General features: G+C 39.4%; 1 gene segment (V, D, J or C); it reads left to right on the forward strand.

The window, feature by feature from the left end:
* Positions 1–19,051, forward strand: part of LOC141291420 (Ig lambda chain C region-like) — a 182,257-nt gene that overhangs the window by 148,549 nt on the left and 14,657 nt on the right.

The raw sequence follows: 19,051 nt of genomic DNA on the forward strand, positions 1-19,051 counted from the left end.
CTAAAATGTGATTCACTTTGGAGAAGAAGAAGAATAATAATAATTAAAGCTGCGAGCAGCGATGAACGGGCCCTCGCACCCGGGCTCACCGCCGACCGGTGGCTTCAGGAAAACAGCAAACGGTGGGCAGTATGCTTTTAATACAGTAAATATAGAAAAAATATGTCATAAGTCATTTAAATGTGCCAAACTTGCCGCTGCCAGCTGGTGGCGCTATGCCTATAACTGATTATTGGCATGTAGATGTGTTCAGGCCAGCACTATTATCAAACATATGAAGTTTGGTGCAGATTGACCTTGGTATGTTTGAGTTAGTGAAATATATGAGATATCCTGCTGCCAACAGGTGGGGCTATGATAATATCTGAATATTGGTCTTTAGGTGTCTTCAGGCCAGGACTCTTACCAAACCTGTGAATTTTGTGGCAGATCAGACAGTTTCAGGCTAAGTTATAACCACTTCTATGTCTATGCAGAAACATCAAACTTTGTCAGGCCACCACGGACATGCCCTTTAATGAAAACTCAAGATCTTCACAATTTAACATCTCTAAGGCCTCAAGATCAGACTGACCAAATATAATGTTGATTTAATTAAATGCAATCAATGCAAGGACTTCAGATAGATGCCAACTGTGAACCAGTATGCTACAAATTCCCTATTTTCTGATGATGATGATAAGAACATGTAATTCATGATGATAGCAAAATGTTATTATTGCTTCCTTTACATCCACCACTTCTGCTTAAATGTCATTGTTACCTATCTGAACAATTTTTGTATAATATATTTTTGTATAAAATCAATTTTTGTCATAACTAAGAATCAATAAGGAAGACGGTGCCCAGTTGGCACATGCATTCACAGTAACCCTCTGCTAGTTTGGATTTTAAGTTTACAGAATTGAAAGGGTTACACTTTAAAATCAACACACAGACACATACACACAAAATATAAAATGTTGCCATCCAGTTTCATTTGTTAAAATTAACTATATCAGTTAACATGACCAATAAATAAATAGCATTTATTAATGTTAATTAATATTAAGCTAAAAAAAAGTATTCATATAAAGTTTATGTACTGTGAATTAACATGAACATGAACACAGTTCATGTGGGTGTACAGCAATACACAATAAAGTGCTCTATAAACGCTTTCTTTCAAAATATCTTTAAAAATCAAGTTGAGTATTTTAACGGGGTGATATATATATATATATATATATATATATATATATATATATATATATATATATATATATATATATAAAACTGATCTTAAAATGATGGTTTTCAGATGTTTTGAAGAGATAACAGTAACGTTTGTTTTGTTGTCAAAGTTTGTCTTAATGTTTTATTATTATTATTTTATATTCAATAAATAACACTATGTAAATATTGTCTATCAATGAAGATAAATTGATCATGCTAAAAAGTTGTATTTTTTTAAATCTTTTGCTATGTGACTGAATAGGACAAGTTCATGGTACAGTTAAGTAAAAAATAAATAAAAAACAACAACTGCAAAATACGAACAATGAAAGACTTAGTGACCCTTTATATTTTCTCAAAATATCAGACTCTCAAAGATCAGACATATTTATGTAATTACACTACATACAGTATGTGCATTTTGTTCAAAGATGGTCTGTAGGATGGCTCTCTACTCTGTCACCCTCTCTGCCTCTCACCCCTCCCCCCTGCAATAATGAGCTTCTCTGTGCCTGACTGAACGCACACACATACTGTAGAGACATTCACCAGAGTGACAGCAGGTTTCTGAGTTATCTTTTTAATTTTCTTTAATTCATTGAAGCTTGTATAAAATTTATATTTCCAGCACTTGCTCAGAATGATTAGATCTCTGTGTGAAAAAAGTTTTAAAGAGTTTGGATGCTGCACTTTAAAGATATAAAAAATTAGGGTTATGTTTTTTACTACATCTTTAAAAAATCACCACGTCAACACCGTTCGAGATATCCAAAATCCGCTCGCAATTTAACATCTTCAGAATCTTCTCTTCATGTTAAAAAAGTTTGGTGTGAACAGCTGGTTGTTCTTAGGAGTAGTGTGAATTTGTTTACTACCTGATTTTTCAAAAAATCCACATTCAAATCAAAATAGCCGGCTTTCTGTTGGTCTTAGCTAATGAGTTTGATTTAGAAAGTTGTCCAGATTGATGAGATTAATATATGTACAGAGTTTGGTGACTGTAGGAAAAACTAACCCCCCAACTTTTGTCAAAAGATGGCGCTATAGAGTGCCTGCTCCACGCCCATTTATGACCTTTTGCCAGTGTCTAACTATCATTAATATTGATGTGTGTGTTGAGTTTCATGAAATTCTAAGCATGTTATCTGCCTCGAAAAGACAGGAATCTAATTTTAAAGTTTGACATGTTGCCATGGCAACAGCATTCGATTTATCATCGACCCCTTTACATATTCTTATCGGTCGTGTTTTGACATGATTTTGGTGAAGTTTAAAGAAAATCGAGTAAAATTAAGAGGCTGATTTCAAAGCATTTTGAAAATGACACACTTCCTGCTCCCAGTTGGTGGCGCTATAACTTTGACTCATAATAGTCACATTTAAGGAAACGGCATCATACAACGAACAAACTGGTGAAGTTTCATCAGAATCAGGCAATGTGTGCAACAGTTATTAGACACTTCCTGTTTCTCATTTCTCGCCATAACTTTGTCGCCTTGCCACGGCCAAACCGTTCGAGATATCAAAAATCTCCTCGCAATTTAGCGTCCCCAATGTCTTGAGATCATGCTGACCGAGTTTGGTGACAATCCAATGGAATTCCTGGGAGGAGTACGTTAAATTCCAGAGCATGAGCTTTTTAAACAGCCCTAAATATCTCACTTCCTGTTGCGTGGAGCCTATGACATAGAGTACAAAAGTTGTTCAGCTCGGTGAGTTCTATATGTGTACCGAGTTTCATATCAATACGTGCAAGTATGTGTGCGCAGTACATCAAGTTTTCAAACTGTGTTCCAGGGGGCGCTGTAGAGGCCCTGAACCACGCCCGGGTCCCAGCCTCTGTGGCGTCCTGATGGCCGCAGATTCCGACGTGTGTGCAAATTTTCAAGAGTTTTTGAGTATGTTAAGGCCCCCAAAAGTGCCTGGAAGGTGTAAAAAAAAATAAATAAATAAAAAAATAAGAACCCTTAGAAGAACAATAGGGCCTTCGCCCTTTTGGGCTCGGGCCCTAATAATAATAATAATTAAAGCTGCAAGCAGCGATGAACGGGCCCTCGCACACGGGCTCACCGCCAACCGGTGGCTTTAGGAACACAGAAAATGGTGGGCAGTATGCTTTTAATACAGTAAAAATAGGAGAAATATGTCAAAGTCACTTAAATGTGCCAAATTTCCTGCTGCCAGCTGGTGGCGCTATGCCTATAACTGATTATTGGCATGTAGATGTGTTCAGGCCACCACTTTCATCAAACATATGAAGTTTGGTGCAGATTGACCTTGGTATGTTTGAATTAGTGAAAGATATGATATATCCTGCTGCCAACAGGTGGCGCTATGATAATATCTGAATATTGGCCTTTAGGTGTCTTCAGGACAGGACTCTTACCAAACCTGTGAAGTTTGAGGCAGATCGGACATTTTATGGCTGAGTTATAACAACTTCTATGTCCATGGCGAAACATCAAACTTTGTCACGCCACCACAGACACGCCCTTTAACGAAAACTCAAGATCTTCGCAATTTAACATCTCTAAGGCCTCTAGATCAGACTGACCTAATATAATGTTGATATCATTAAATCTCTAGGAGGAGTTTGATACAAGTCATTTCCTGTTGCCAACAGGTGGCGCTGTGATTATAATAGAATATTGGCCTTCAGATGCGTTCAGGCCGGGACTCTTATCGAATATGTGAAGTTTGAGGCAAATCGGACATTTTATGGCTGAGTTATAACAAGTTTTATATCAATGGCGAGACCTCGAAATTTGTCAGGCCGCCACGGACACGCCCTTTACCGAAAACTCAAGATCTTCACAATTTAACATCACTAAGGCCTTTATATTAGACTGACCGATTTTGGTGTTGATCTGTATAAATCTCTAGGAGGAGTTGGTTGTAGAGTACAGCATGACACTTCCTGTTGCCAGCAGGTGGCGCTATGACTATAACTGAATATGGATATGTAGATGTCATCAGGTCAGGAGTGTTATCACACATGTGAAGTTTGGGACAGATCGGACATTTTATGCCTAAGTTATAGCAACTTGCTTTTTCATGGCGAAACATCGAAATTTGCGAGGCCGCCACGGACACGCCCTCCGATGAAAACTCTAGATCTTCACAATTTAACGTCACAAAGGGCTTTAGATTAGACTCACCAAATTTGCTGTTGATCGGAGTAAATCTCTAGGAGGAGTTCGTTCAAGTACGACGCCTGAAAATGGCAAAAATGACACAAATTTTGCTAAGAAAATTAATAATAACCGACTTCCTGTTGGGTTTCGGATTTTGTCCCAGGAGGCTTTTTTGTAGGTATTGGTGAGTTACATGTGTGTACCGATTTTCATGCATGTACGTGAATCATAGCTGAAAGCGCACACCGCGGAACGTGTAAAGGTGGCGCTATCGAGCCGTTTTGCCACACCCATCTCTGAAACCCATATCAGACATCCATTTTCGCCAGGTTTGATGTGTGTGCAAAGTTTCATGAGTTTTCGGGTATGTTTAGGCCCTCAAAAATGCGATTCATTCCGGAGAAGAAGAATAATAATAATAATAATAAACGAAGCAGATCCAATAGGGTCCTCACACCATCGGTGCTCGGGCCCTAATAATAATAATTAAAGCTGCAAGCAGCGATGAACGGGCCCTCGCACACAGGCTCACCGCTGACCGTTGGCTTTAGGATAACAGCGAACGGTGGGCAGTATGCTTTTAATACAGTAAAAATAGGAGAAATATGTCATAAGTCACTTAAATGTGCCAAATTTCCTGCTGCCAGCTGGTGGCGCTATGCCTATAACTTATTACTGGCATGCAGATGTGTTCAGGCTGGCACTATTATCAAACATGAAGTTTGGTGCAGATTGACCTTGGTATGTTTGAGTTAGTGAAGGTTATGATATATCCTGCTGCCAACAGGTGGCGCTACGATAATATCTGAATATTGGCCTTTAGGTGTCTTCAGGCCAAGACTCTTACCAAACCTGTGAAGTTTGAGGCAGATCGGACATTTTATGGCTGAGTTATAACAACTTCTATGTCCATGGCGAAACATCAAACTTTGTCACGCCGCCACGGACACGCCCTATAACGAAAACTCAAGATCTTCGCAATTTAACATCTCTAATGCCTCTAGATCAGACTGACCAAATATAATGTTGATATCATTAAATCTCTAGTAGGAGTTTGCTACAAGTCATTTCCTGTTGCCAACAGGTGGCACTGTGATTATAATAGAATATTGGCCTTCAGATTGGTTCAGGCCAGGACTCTTATCGAACATGTGAAGTTTGAGGCAAATCGGACATTTTATGGCTGAGTTATAACAAGTTTTATATCCATGGCGAGACCTCGAAATTTGTCAGGCCGCCACGGACACCCCCTTCAACGAAAACTCAAGATCTTCGCAATTTAACATCGCTAAAGCCTTTTTATTAGACTGACCGATTTTATTGTTGATCTGATTAAATCTCTTGGAGGAGTTTGTTGCAGAGTACAGCATGACACTTCCTGTTGCCAGCAGGTGGCGCTATGAGTAAAACTGAATATGGGCATATAGATGTCATCAGGTCAGGAATGTCATCACACATGTGAAGTTTAGGACAGATAGGACATTGTATGCCTGAGTTATAGCAACTTCCTTTTTCATGGCGAAACATCGAAATTTGCGAGGCCGCCATGGACACGCCCTCCAATGAAAACTCTAGATCTTCACAATTTAACGTCACAAAGGGCTTTAGACTAGACTCAGCAAATTTGGCGTTGATCCGAATAAATCTCTAGGAGGAGTTCGTTCAAGTACGACACCTGAAAATGGCAAAAATGACACAAATTTTGTTGAGAATATTAATATTAACCGACTTCCTGTTGGGTTCCGGATTTTGCTCCAAGAGGCTTTTTTGTAGGTATTGGTGTGTTACATGTGAGTCCCGATTTCCGTGCATGTACGTGAATCACAGCTGAAAGCGCACACCGCTGAACGTCTAAAGGTGGCGCTGTCGAGCCATTTTGCAACACCCACTTCTGCAACCCATATCAGACGTAAATTTTCGTCAGGTTTGATGTGTGTGCAAAGTTTCATGAGTTTTCGGGTATGTTTAGGCCCTCAAAAATGCGATTCATTTTGAGAATAATAATAATAATAATAAACGGAGCAATTCCAATAGGGTCCTCACACCATCGGTGCTCGGGCCCTAATAAACGGAGCAGATTCAATAGGGTCCTCACACCATCGGTGCTCGGGCCCTAATTAAAGCTGCAAGCAGCGATGGTAGGGCCCTCGCACTCGGGCTCACCGCCGATCGGTGGCGAATGGTTGGCACTATGCTATTAACTCAGAAAATGTAGGAGGAATATGTCAAAGTCATTGATATGTGCCAATCTTCCTTCTGCCAGCTGGTGGCGCCATGCCTATAACTGAATATTGGCATGCAGATGTGTTCAGGCCAGTGCTTTTATCAAACATATGAAGTTTGGTGAAGCTTGAACATGGCATGCTTGAGTGTAAGTCATGACATATCCTGCTGCCAACAGGTGGCGCTATTACAAAATATTGGCTTTTAGATGTCTTCAAGCCAGGCCTATTGGCAAACATGTCAAGTTTGGTGCAAATTGTACATTGCATGCTTAAGTTAGTGTAAAACAAGTAATTTGCTGTTGCCAGCTGGTGGCGCTATGACTATAACTAAATATTGGCATGTAAATGTATTCAGGCCAAGACTCTTATCAAACATATTAAGTGTGATGCTGATTGGACATTGCATGCCTGAGTTACAGTAACTTCCTGTTTCATTGCATTAAGAGTATGCTTTAGCACTTAGCTAAATGTTGCTAACATGTTTCTAGCATGTTGCTACCCTATTTAACACTTGTTGATATTTTTAAAATGTTGCTTGGCATCCACAACAGTATTAAACATGTGACTTCCTGTTGCCAGCAGGTGGCACTATCACTATAACTGAATATGGGCATGGGCTTGTGTTCAGACCAGGACTCTTATCAAACATATTAAGCTTGGGTCAGATTGGACATTGTATGCATGAGTTACACTTATTTTTCTTTGTATTAATATAATGCTTTAGCTCTCAGCTAAGTGTTGCTAGCATGTTTTAACATGATTCTAACATGATGCTAGCCTATTTAAAACTTGCTGACGCTTTTTATTATGTTGCTAGGAGTCCGTAACACCATTAAACGTCACTTCCTGTTGTCAGCAGGTGGCGCTGTGACTATAACTGAATATGGGCATGTATATATCTTCAGGCCAGGAGTCTTATCAAACGTGAAGTTTGGGGCTGATTGGACATTGCATGTCTGAGTTGCAGTAACTTCCTGTTTTATGTCTTTAACAACATGCTTTAGCACTAAGTAAGTGTTGCTAGCATGTTTGAGTACGTTTTAAACTAGTTTAGCACTCAATGGCTTTTTTAGTGTGTTGCTAATAGTGTGTCACAGTGTTAAACATGTCACTTCCTGTTGACAGTAGGTGGCGCTATAACTATAACTGAATATTGGCATGTAGATATCTTCAGGCCAGGACTGTTATCAAACATGTGAAGTTTGGGGCTGATTGGACATTGCATGCCTGAGTTACAGTAACTTCCTGTTTCATTGCATTAAGACTATGCTTTAGCACTTAGCTAAATGTTGCTAACATGTTATAGCATGTTTCTAGCATGTTGCTACCCTGTTTAACAGTTGTTGAATTTTTTTTAAATGTTGCTAGGCATCCACAACAGTATTAAACATGTGGCTTCCTGTTACCAGCTGGTGGCGCTATGACTATAACTGAATACGGGCATGGGCGTGTGTTTAGGCCAGGATTCTTATCAAACATGTTAAGTTTGGGGCTGATTGGACATTGTATGCCTGAGTTAGAGTAACTTCCTGTTTCATTGTATTATTAGCATGCTTTAACATATTAGCTAAGTGTTGCTAGCATGCTTTATTATTTTTGCAGTATGTTGAATATTAAGTTTGGGTCAGATTCAACATTATATACATGAGTTACAGCAATTTCCTTTTGTATTTGTATTAATAGCATGCTTTAGCTCTTAGCTAAGTGTTGCTAGCATGTTTTAGCATGTTTGTAGCATGTTGCTAGCCTATTTAAGACTTGTTAACGCTTTTCAATATGTTTCTAGGAGTCCGTAACAGTGTTAAACATGTCATTTCCTGTTGTCAGCAGGTGGCGCTATGACTATAACTGAATATGGGCACTGACGTGTGTTCAGGACCGGACTGTCATCAAACATGTGAAGTTTGAGGCAGATCGGACATCGTATGCCTGAGTTATAGCAACTTCCTTTTTCATGGCGAAACATCAAAGTTTGTCCGGCCGCCACGGACACGCCCTTCGACGAAAACTCTAAAGCTTCGCAATTTAACATCGCAAAGGCCTTATGATGACACTCAGCAAATTTGAAGATGATCGGATAAAAACTGTAGGAGGAGTTCGTTAAAGTATGAGGCCTGAAAATGGCAAAAACTGCACAAAAATCGTACAGGAAATTCAATATAACGGACTTCCTGTTGGGTTTCGGATGTTGCACCAGGAGACTTTTTTGTAGGTATTGGTGTGTTACATATGTGTACCGAGTTTCGTACATGTACGTGAAACGTAGATCGAGGCGCACTCCGTTGAAATTTTATAGGTGGCGCTATCGAGCCATTTTGCCACACCCACTTTTGAAAACCATATCAGATGTAAATTTTCGCCAGGTCTGATGCGTGTGCAGAGTTTCGTGAGATTTCGGGCATGTTTAGGCCCTCAAAAAGACTTTTCATTTTGGAGAAGAAGAAGAAGAAGAAGAATTAAAGCTGCAAGCAGCGATGACCGGGCCCTCGCCGTCTGTGCAGTCGCCATCCCGATAGCATCAGGAAAACGGTGCCCAGTAGGCAAATGCATTCACAGTAACCCTTTGGACTAACCCTAACCGTCTCTCCTCCTCTCTGACTCTTTCTCTTACCACCCATCCCCCCTCCTTACACTCAGCCACACAAACACACACATAGAGTGCAGAGCAGAATGAGATCAGATATGTTTTTTTATTTTTATTTTTAATTCGTGGAGTTTTGTATAATTATGAAATGAACTGTGCTTGATAAGAATGAATAGTTATTTGTATGAAATTTTTTTTAAACAGTTAGGATGCTGCACTTTAAATATATAATAAATCATTGAAAATGGAACATGAAATTCTAAGCACGCTATCTGCCTCAAAAACACAGGAAACAAATATTTGAATGTATTTTTTATTTTTATTTATTTGCCATGGCAACAGCATTTGATGCATCAGGGACGCCTTTACAGACTCGGCCATGTTTTTACATTATTCTGATGAAGTTTGAATAAAATCGAGTACAAATATATTGTCCGTTGTTAGTTCGTGTTTGTTAGTTCATTAACCATTGTTAACAAAAGAGACCCTATTTTAAATAGTTACCAACATGTTTTATGATCTACAACCATGTTTAAATATTATTTTAATGATCTATAAGCATCTGTGAAATAATTATAAACAAATATATTAAAAATAAATACATATTAACTTAGTTGATGTATTTGTTTCTCATTCTAATTAAGTGAACTGAGAAGCATAGTGTCATACTTATAAGATTTTTTATTCTATCAGTGAGATTGTATATATGTATATAAATCATATAATTTTTCCTTAAAAGATTAAAAAAAGATTTTAATGCTCTTTAAGCACCTATACAAAATAATTATGTAAAAGTACACTGACAGTACAGTATATATCAACTGATTCTATGGATTATTTTCATTCTTATACACTGAGAATGAGCTAAATAGCATTATAATTCAAACGATTCCTTATCTTATGAGGACCTCTAGTGTTCATCCCTGGTACTAGAGCTTTAATCTGACAAATTTATATGACACTTTTAATGTTTTTGGGGCCTCTGAGCATGATAACATTTTGAAACTACACGTATTTCCAAGGAATTTCTTGTTCTTTATATGTAAAAAGTTTTGATGAGTTAGAATAATGCAATTTAAAGATATATGGAAATAACTCTTCATCTTTTTTACTGTTATTTCATAAATCACCACATCAACACCGTTCAAGATATCCTAAATCTGCTCGCAATTTAGCATCTTCAGTATCTTGGCATCATGTTGACAAAGTTTGGTGTGAACTGTCTGATTCTGCTATGAGTGATATGAATTTATTCACAGCTATATTTTTCCAAAAATCCACATTCAAATCAAAATAGCCGACTTCCTGTTGGTCGTAGCTAATGGGTGTAAATTTTTTGCAAAAAAAATCTGGTGATCAAAAATGATTAGGCTGTAGTTAAGAACTGTTAGTTTTATGGACAGTTAGAATGCTTTGTATATGCAGACAAGGGCTTTATGATGGGCCTGATTTGAATTTAGAAAAATGTTTTATTTCTTAAACATGTTTGAAGTTCTTAATAGATTTCACTGTTGCACATTTAGTCTTTTTTATTTTTTTACAGTAATGTGCATTTTGCAGTTTGTTTACATGGTGTACACTGGATGCACATATTTATGACTTCTTGTTACAGTATTCATTTAAAATAAAAGTTGTTTAAAATAAACAACTGTGTGCACCCTATTATTAATGTAGATGTGTATTTCAGTAATACACTTAAGTAGGGGAGTTTTAAGTTACCAGCATTTGTATCAAAATATGGATCCCATGTCTGCAAAACTAACATTTTAAATGAAATATTGATAGCTAATCGATATCGAATTGAATCGAATCGAAACCATAAAAATAAGAATCGAATCGAATTGCTAAATTGGTCACAATACCCAGCCCTAATTCACATCCTAATGAATAAACCACCAAGAGTTTAAATATTCCCTTCTATCTCCTCCTATCTGACTCTCTCTTTCCACCCATCCCCCCTCCCCACTCTCACCCTAACACTCAACAAACACACACCCACTTACCACGCACACACATAAGTGCAGAGCAGAGAGGGATCAGATTTGTTTTTTAATTTTCATTAATTCATAGATCTTTGTATAATTATGAAATGAACGGTGTCTGATCAGAATGACTAGTAGTCTGTATGAAAAAAAGTTTCAAAGACTTTGGATGCTGCACTTTAAAGATATAATAAAATTACGGCTATCTTTTTTTACTCCGATTTCAATCAATCACCACATCAACACCGTTCAAGATATCCTAAATCTGCTCGCAATTTAGCATCTTCAGAATGTTGGCATCATGTCAAAAAAGTTTGGTGTGAATTGGTTGGTTTTCCCGAGAGAAGTATATAAAATTCCACAGCCTGATTTTTCCAAATATCCACATTCAAATCAAAATAGCTGACTTCCTGTCGATCGTAGCTAATGGGTGTAAATTAGAAATGTTTCTGGCTTGATGAGATCAATATATGTACAGAGTTTGGTGACTGTAGGACAAACTAAACCCCCAACTTTTGTCAAAAGGTGGCGCTATGGAGCGCCTGCTCCACGCCCATTTATGGGCTTTTATCAGTGTCTAAATATCATTAATACAGATGTGTGTGTGAAGTTTTATGAAATTCTGAGTATTTTAAGTGGCTCCAAAACACAAAAAGCTAAAGTTAAAGTTTGACACGTTGCCATGGCAACATGATAAAAGTTATCGATAATGCAATTCACAGATTCTCATTGGCCGTGTTTCAACATTATTGAGATGAAGTTTGAAGCAAATTGAGTAAAATTAAGAGGTTGATTTAAAAGCATTTAGAAAACGTTGCGCTTTGTGCTGCCAGTTGGTGGCGCTATAACTTTGACTCCTAATAGTCACATCTCTGTGATCGGCATCATAAGATGAACAAACTGCTGAAGTTTGGTCAAAATCAAACAAAGTGTGTTAAAGTTATTAGACACTTCCTGTTTCTCATTTCTCGCCATAACTTTGTCGCCCCGCCACGGCCAAACCGTTCGAGATATCAAAAATCCCCTGGCAATTTTGCGTCCCCAATGTCTTGAGATAATGCTGACCGAGTTTGGTGGCCATCGGTGGAAAGGTCTAGGAGGAGTATTTCAAATTCCATTGCATGTGCTTTTTAGACATCCCTGAATAGCTGACTTCCTGTTTGGTGAAGCACGGACTGTGAGCACGGAAGTTGTTCGGCCCGATGAGGTCTATATGTGTATGAATTTTGGTGACTGTAGATCAATTGGTGTGCGCTCCAGAGTCCCTCAAAAGTCGCAATTTTTAACGCTGTGCCACGCCCCCCCCAGGTGACCCCCCCCATGTCAAAGTCTGTCCGGCCCTGATGGCCGCAGGTTCCAATGTGTGTGCAAATTTTCAAGAGTTTTCGTGTATGTTAAGGGCCCCGAAATCCCCCAAAACATTGAAAAAAAAATAATAATAATAATCCTTAGAAAAACAATAGGGCCTTCGCCCTTTTGGGCTCGGGCCCTAATAATTAAAGCTGCAAGCAGCGATGGTAGGGCCCTCGCACTCGGGCTCACCGCCGATCGGTGGCGAATGGTGGGCACTATGCTATTAACACAGTAAATGTAGGAGGAATATGTCAAAGTCATTGATATGTGCCAATCTTCCTGCTGCCAGCTGGTGGCGCTATGCCTATAACTGAATATTGGCATGCAGATGTGTTCAGGCCGGCGCTTTTATCAAACATATGAAGTTTGGTGAAGTTTGAACATGGCATGCTTGAGTGTAAGTCATGACATATCCTGCTACCAACAGGTGGCGCTATTACGAAATATTGGCTTTTAGATGTCTTCAGGCCAGGACTATTGGCAATCATGTCAAGTTTGGTGCAAATTGTACATTGCATTCTTAAGTTAGTGTAAAACAAGTAATTTGCTGTTGCCAGCTGGTGGCGCTATGACTATAACTAAATATTGGCATGTAAATGTATTCAGGCCAGGACTCTTATCAAACATATTAAGTTTGGGGCTGATTGGACATTGCATGCCTGAGTTACAGTAACTTCCTGTTTCATTTGCATTAAGAGTATGCTTTAGCACTTAGCGAAATGTTGCTAACATGTTTCTAGCATGTTGCTACCCTATTTAACACTTGTTGATATTTTTAAAATGTTGCTGGGCATCCACATCGGTATTAAACATGTGACTTTCTGTTGCCAGCAGGTGGCACTATGACTATAACTGAATATAGGCATGGGCTTGTGTTCAGACCAGGACTCTTATCAAACATATTAAGCTTGGGTCAGATTGGACATTGTATGCATGAGTTACACTTATTTTTCTTTGTATTAATATCATGCTTTAGCTCTTAGCTAAGTGTTGCTAGCATGTTTTAACATGATTCTAGCATGATGCTAGCCTATTTAAAACTTGCTAACGCTTTTTAATATGTTGCTAGGAGTCCGTAACACCATTAAATGTCACTTCCTGTTGTCAGCAGGTGGCGCTGTGATTATAACTGAATATGGGCATGTATATATCTTCAGGCCAGGAGTCTTATCAAACATGTGAAGTTTGGGGCTGATTGGACATTGCATGCCTGAGTTACAGTAACTTCCTGTTTTATGTCTTTAACAACATGCTTTAGCACTAAGTAAGTGCTGCTAGCATGTTTGGGTATGTTTTAAACTAGTTTAGCACTCAATGACTTTTTTAGTGTGTTGCCAATAGTGTGTCACAGTGTTAAACATGTCACTTCCTGTTGACAGTAGGTGGCGCTATGACTATAACTGAATATTGGCATGTAGATATCTTCAGGTCAGGACTGTTATCAAACATGTGAAGTTTGGGGCTGATTGGACATTGCATGCCTGAGTTAGAGTAACTTCCTGTTTCATTGCATTAAGAGTATGCTTTAGCACTTAGCTAAATGTTGCTAACATGTTATAGCATGTTTCTAGCATGTTGCTACCCTGTTTAACAGTTGTTGAATTTTTTTAAAATGTTGTTAGGCATCCACAACAGTATTAAACATGTGGCTTCCTGTTACCAGCTGGTGGCGCTATGACTATAACTGAATACGGGCATTGGCGTGTGTTTAGGCCAGGATTCTAATCAAACATGTTAAGTTTGGGGCTGATTGGACATTGTATGCCTGAGTTAGAGTAACTTCCTGTTTCATTGTATTATTAGCATGCGTTAACATATTAGCTAAGTGTTGCTAGCATGCTTTATTATTTTTGTAGCATGTTGAATATTAAGTTTGGGTCAGATTCAACATTATATACATGAGTTACAGCAATTTCCTTTTGTATTTGTATTAATAGCATGCTTTAGCTCTTAGCTAAGTGTTGCTAGCATGTTTTAGCATGTTTGTAGCATGTTGCTAGCCTATTTAAGACTTGTTAACGCTTTTCAATATGTTTCTAGGAGTCCGTAACAGTGTTAAACATGTCATTTCCTGTTGTCAGCAGGTGGCGCTATGACTATAACTGAATATGGGCACTGATGTGTGTTCAGGACCGGACTGTCATCAAACATGTGAAGTTTGAGGCAGATCGGACATCGTATGCCTGAGTTATAGCAACTTCCTTTTTCATGGCGAAACATCAAAGTTTGTCCGGCCGCCACGGACACGCCCTTCGACGAAAACTCTAAAGCTTCGCAATTTAACATCGCAAAGGCCTTATGATGACACTCAGCAAATTTGAAGATGATCGGATAAAAACTGTAGGAGGAGTTCGTTAAAGTATGAGGCCTGAAAATGGCAAAAACTGCACAAAAATCATACAGGAAATTCAATATAACGGACTTCCTGTTGGGTTTCGGATGTTGCACCAGGAGACTTTTTTGTAGGTATTGGTGTGTTACATATGTGTACCGAGTTTCGTACATGTACATGAAACGTAGCTCGAGGGGCACTCAGTTGAAATTTTATAGGTGGCGCTATCGAGCCATTTTGCCACACCCACTTTTGAAAACCATATCAGATGTAAATTTTCGCCAGATCTGATGCGTGTGCAAAGTTTCGTGAGTTTTCGGGCATGTTTAGGCCCTCAAAAAGACTTTTCACTTTGGAGAAGAAGAAGAAGAAGAATTAAAGCTGCAAGCAGCGATGAACGGGCCCTCGCACACGGGCTCACCGCCGACCGGTGGCTTTAGGAACAAAGCAAACGGTGGGCAGTATGCTTTTAATACAGTAAATGTAGGAAAAATAGATCAAAGTCACTTAAATGTGCCAAACTTCCTGCTGCCAGCTGGTGGCGCTATGCCTATAACTGATTATTGGCATGTAGATGTGTTCAGGCCAGCACTTTGATCAAACATATGAAGTTTGGTTCAGATTGACCTTGGTATGTGTGAGTTAGTGCAAGATATGATATATCCTGCTGCCAATAGGTGGCGCTATAATAATATCTGTATATTGGCCTTTAGATGTCTTCAGGCCAGGACTTTTACCAAACATGTGAAGTTTGAGGCAGATCGGACATTTTATGGCTGAGTTATAACAACTTTTATGTCCATGGCGAAACATCAAACTTTGTCAGGCCGCCATGGACACGCCCTTTAACGAAAACTCAAGATCTTCACAATTTAACATCTCTAAGGCCTCGAGATCAGACTGACCAAATATAATGTTGATATCATTAAATCTCTAGGAGGAGTTTGGTACAAGTCATTTCCTATTGCCAACAGGTGGCGCTGTGATTATAATAGAATATAGGCCTTCAGATTGGTTCAGGCCAGGACTCTTATCGAACATGTGAAGTTTGAGGCAAATCGGACATTTTATGGCTGAGTTATAACAAGTTTTATATCCATGGCGAGACCACAAAATTTGCCAGGCCGCCACGGACACACCCTTCAACGAAAACTCAAGATCTTCGCAATTTAACATCGCTAAAGCCTTTTTATTAGACTGACCGATTTTGGTGTTGATCTGATTAAATCTTTTGGAGGAGTTTGTTAAAGAGTACAGCATGACACTTCCTGGTGCCAGCAGGTGGCGCTATGAGTAAAACTGAATATGGGCATGTAGATGTCATCAGGTCAGGAGTGTTATCACACATGTAAAGTTTGGGGCAGATCAGGCATTTTATGCCTGAGTTATAGCAACTTCCTTTTTCATGGCGAAGCATCGAAATTTGCCAGGCCGCCACGGACACGCCCTCCGATGAAAACTCTAGACCTTCGCAATTTAACGTCACAAAGGGCTTTAGATTAGACTCACCAAATTTGCCGTTGATCCGAATAAATCTCTAGGAGGAGTTCGTTCAAGTATGACGCCTGAAAATGGCAAAAATTACACAAATTTTGCTAAGAAAATTAAAAATAACCGACTTCCTGTTGGGTGTCAAATTTTGCTCCAAGAGGCTTTTTTGTAGGTATTGGTGAGCTACATGTGTGTACCGATTTTCGTGCATGTACGTGAATCACAACTGAAAGCGCACACCGCGGAACGTGTAAAGGTGGCGCTATCGAGCCATTTTGCCACACCCACTTCTGCAACCCATATCAGACGTAAATTTTCGCCAGGTCTGATGTGTGTGCGAAGTTTCATGAGTTTTCGGGTATGTCTAAGCCCTCAAAAATGCGATTCATTTTGGAGAAGAATAATAATAATAATTAAAGCTGCAAGCAGCGATGAACGGGCCCTCGCACCCGGGCTCACCGCCGACCGGTGGCTTTAGGAACACAGCAAACGGTGGGCAGTATGCTTTTAATACAGTAAATGTAAGAAAAATAGATCAAAGTCACTTAAATGTGCCAAACTTCCTGCTGCCAGCTGGTGGCGCTATGCCTATAACTGATTATTGGCATGTAGATGTGTTCAGGCCAGCACTTTGATCAAACATATGAAGTTTGGTTCAGATTGACCTTGGTATGTGTGAGTTAGTGCAAGATATGATATATCCTGCTGCCAATAGGTGGCGCTATAATAATATCTGTATATTGGCCTTTAGATGTCTTCAGGCCAGGACTTTTACCAAACATGTGAAGTTTGAGGCAGATCGGACATTTTATGGCTGAGTTATAACAACTTTTATGTCCATGGCGAAACATCAAAATTTGTCAGGCCGCCATGGACACGCCCTTTGACGAAAACTCAAGATCTTCACAATTTAACATCTCTAAGGCCTCGAGATCAGACTGACCAAATATAATGTTGATATCATTAAATCTCTAGGAGGAGTTTGGTACAAGTCATTTCCTATTGCCAACAGGTGGCGCTGTGATTATAATAGAATATAGGCCTTCAGATTGGTTCAGGCCAGGACTCTTATCGAACATGTGAAGTTTGAGGCAAATCGGACATTTTATGGCTGAGTTATAACAAGTTTTATATCCATGGCGAGACCACGAAATTTGCCAGGCCGCCACGGACACACCCTTCAACGAAAACTCAAGATCTTCGCAATTTAACATCGCTAAAGCCTTTTTATTAGACTGACCGATTTTGGTGTTGATCTGATTAAATCTTTTGGAGGAGTTTGTTGCAGAGTACAGCATGACACTTCCTGGTGCCAGCAGGTGGCGCTATGAGTAAAACTGAATATGGGCATGTAGATGTCATCAGGTCAGGTGTGTTATCACACATGTGAAGTTTGGGGCAGATCGGGCATTTTATGCCTGAGTTATAGCAACTTCCTTTTTCATGGCGAAGCATCGAAATTTGCCAGGCCGCCACGGACACGCCCTCCGATGAAAACTCTAGATCTTCGCAATTTAACGTCACAAAGGGCTTTAGATTAGACTCACCAAATTTGCCGTTAATCCGAATAAATCTCTAGGAGGAGTTCGTTCAAGTATGACGCCTGAAAATGGCAAAAATTACACAAATTTTGCTAAGAAAATTAAAAATAACCGACTTCCTGTTGGGTGTCAAATTTTGCTCCAAGAGGCTTTTTTGTAGGTTTTGGTGAGCTACATGTGTGTACCGATTTTCGTGCATGTCCGTGAATCACAACTGAAAGCGCACACCGTGGAACGTGTAAAGGTGGCGCTATCGAGCCATTTTGCCACACCCACTTCTGCAACCCATATCAGACGTAAATTTTCGCCAGGTCTGATGTGTGTGCGAAGTTTCATGAGTTTTCGGGTATGTCTAAGCCCTCAAAAATGCGATTCATTTTGGAGAAGAATAATAATAATAATAATAATAATAATAAACGAAGCAGATCCAATAGGGTCCTCACACCATCGGTGCTCGGGCCCTAATTAAAGCTGCAAGCAGCGATGAACGGGCCCTCGCACACGGGCTCACCGCCGACCGGTGTCTTTAGGAACACAGCAAACGGTGGGCAGTATGCTTTTAATACAGTAAATGTAGGAAAAATAGATCAAAGTCACTTAAATGTGCCAAACTTCCTGCTGCCAGCTGGCGGCGCTATGCCTATAACTGATTATTGGCATGTAGATGTGTTCAGGCCAGCACTTTCATCAAACATATGAAGTTTGGTGCAGATTGACCTTGGTATGTGTGAGTTAGTGCAAGATATGATATATCCTGCTGCCAATAGGTGGCACTATAATAATATCTGTATATTGGCCTTTAGATGTCTTCAGGCCAGGACTCTTACAAAACATGTGAAGTTTGAGGCAGATCGGACATTTTATGGCTGAGTTATAACAACTTTTATGTCCATGGCGAAACATCAAAATTTGTCAGGCCGCCATGGACACGCCCTTTAACGAAAACTCAAGATCTTCCCAATTTAACATCTCTAAGGCCTCGAGATCAGACTGACCAAATATAATGTTGATATCATTAAATCTCTAGGAGGAGTTTGGTACAAGTCATTTCCTGTTGCCAACAGGTGGCGCTGTGATTATAATAGAATATAGGCCTTCAGATTGGTTCAGGCCAGGACTCTTATCGAATATGTGAAGTTTGAGGCAAATCGGACATTTTATGGCTGAGTTATAACAAGATTTATATCCATGGCG

This window comes from Garra rufa, chromosome 18 (assembly GCF_049309525.1).
Source record: "Garra rufa chromosome 18, GarRuf1.0, whole genome shotgun sequence".
Lineage (NCBI taxonomy): Eukaryota > Metazoa > Chordata > Actinopteri > Cypriniformes > Cyprinidae > Garra > Garra rufa.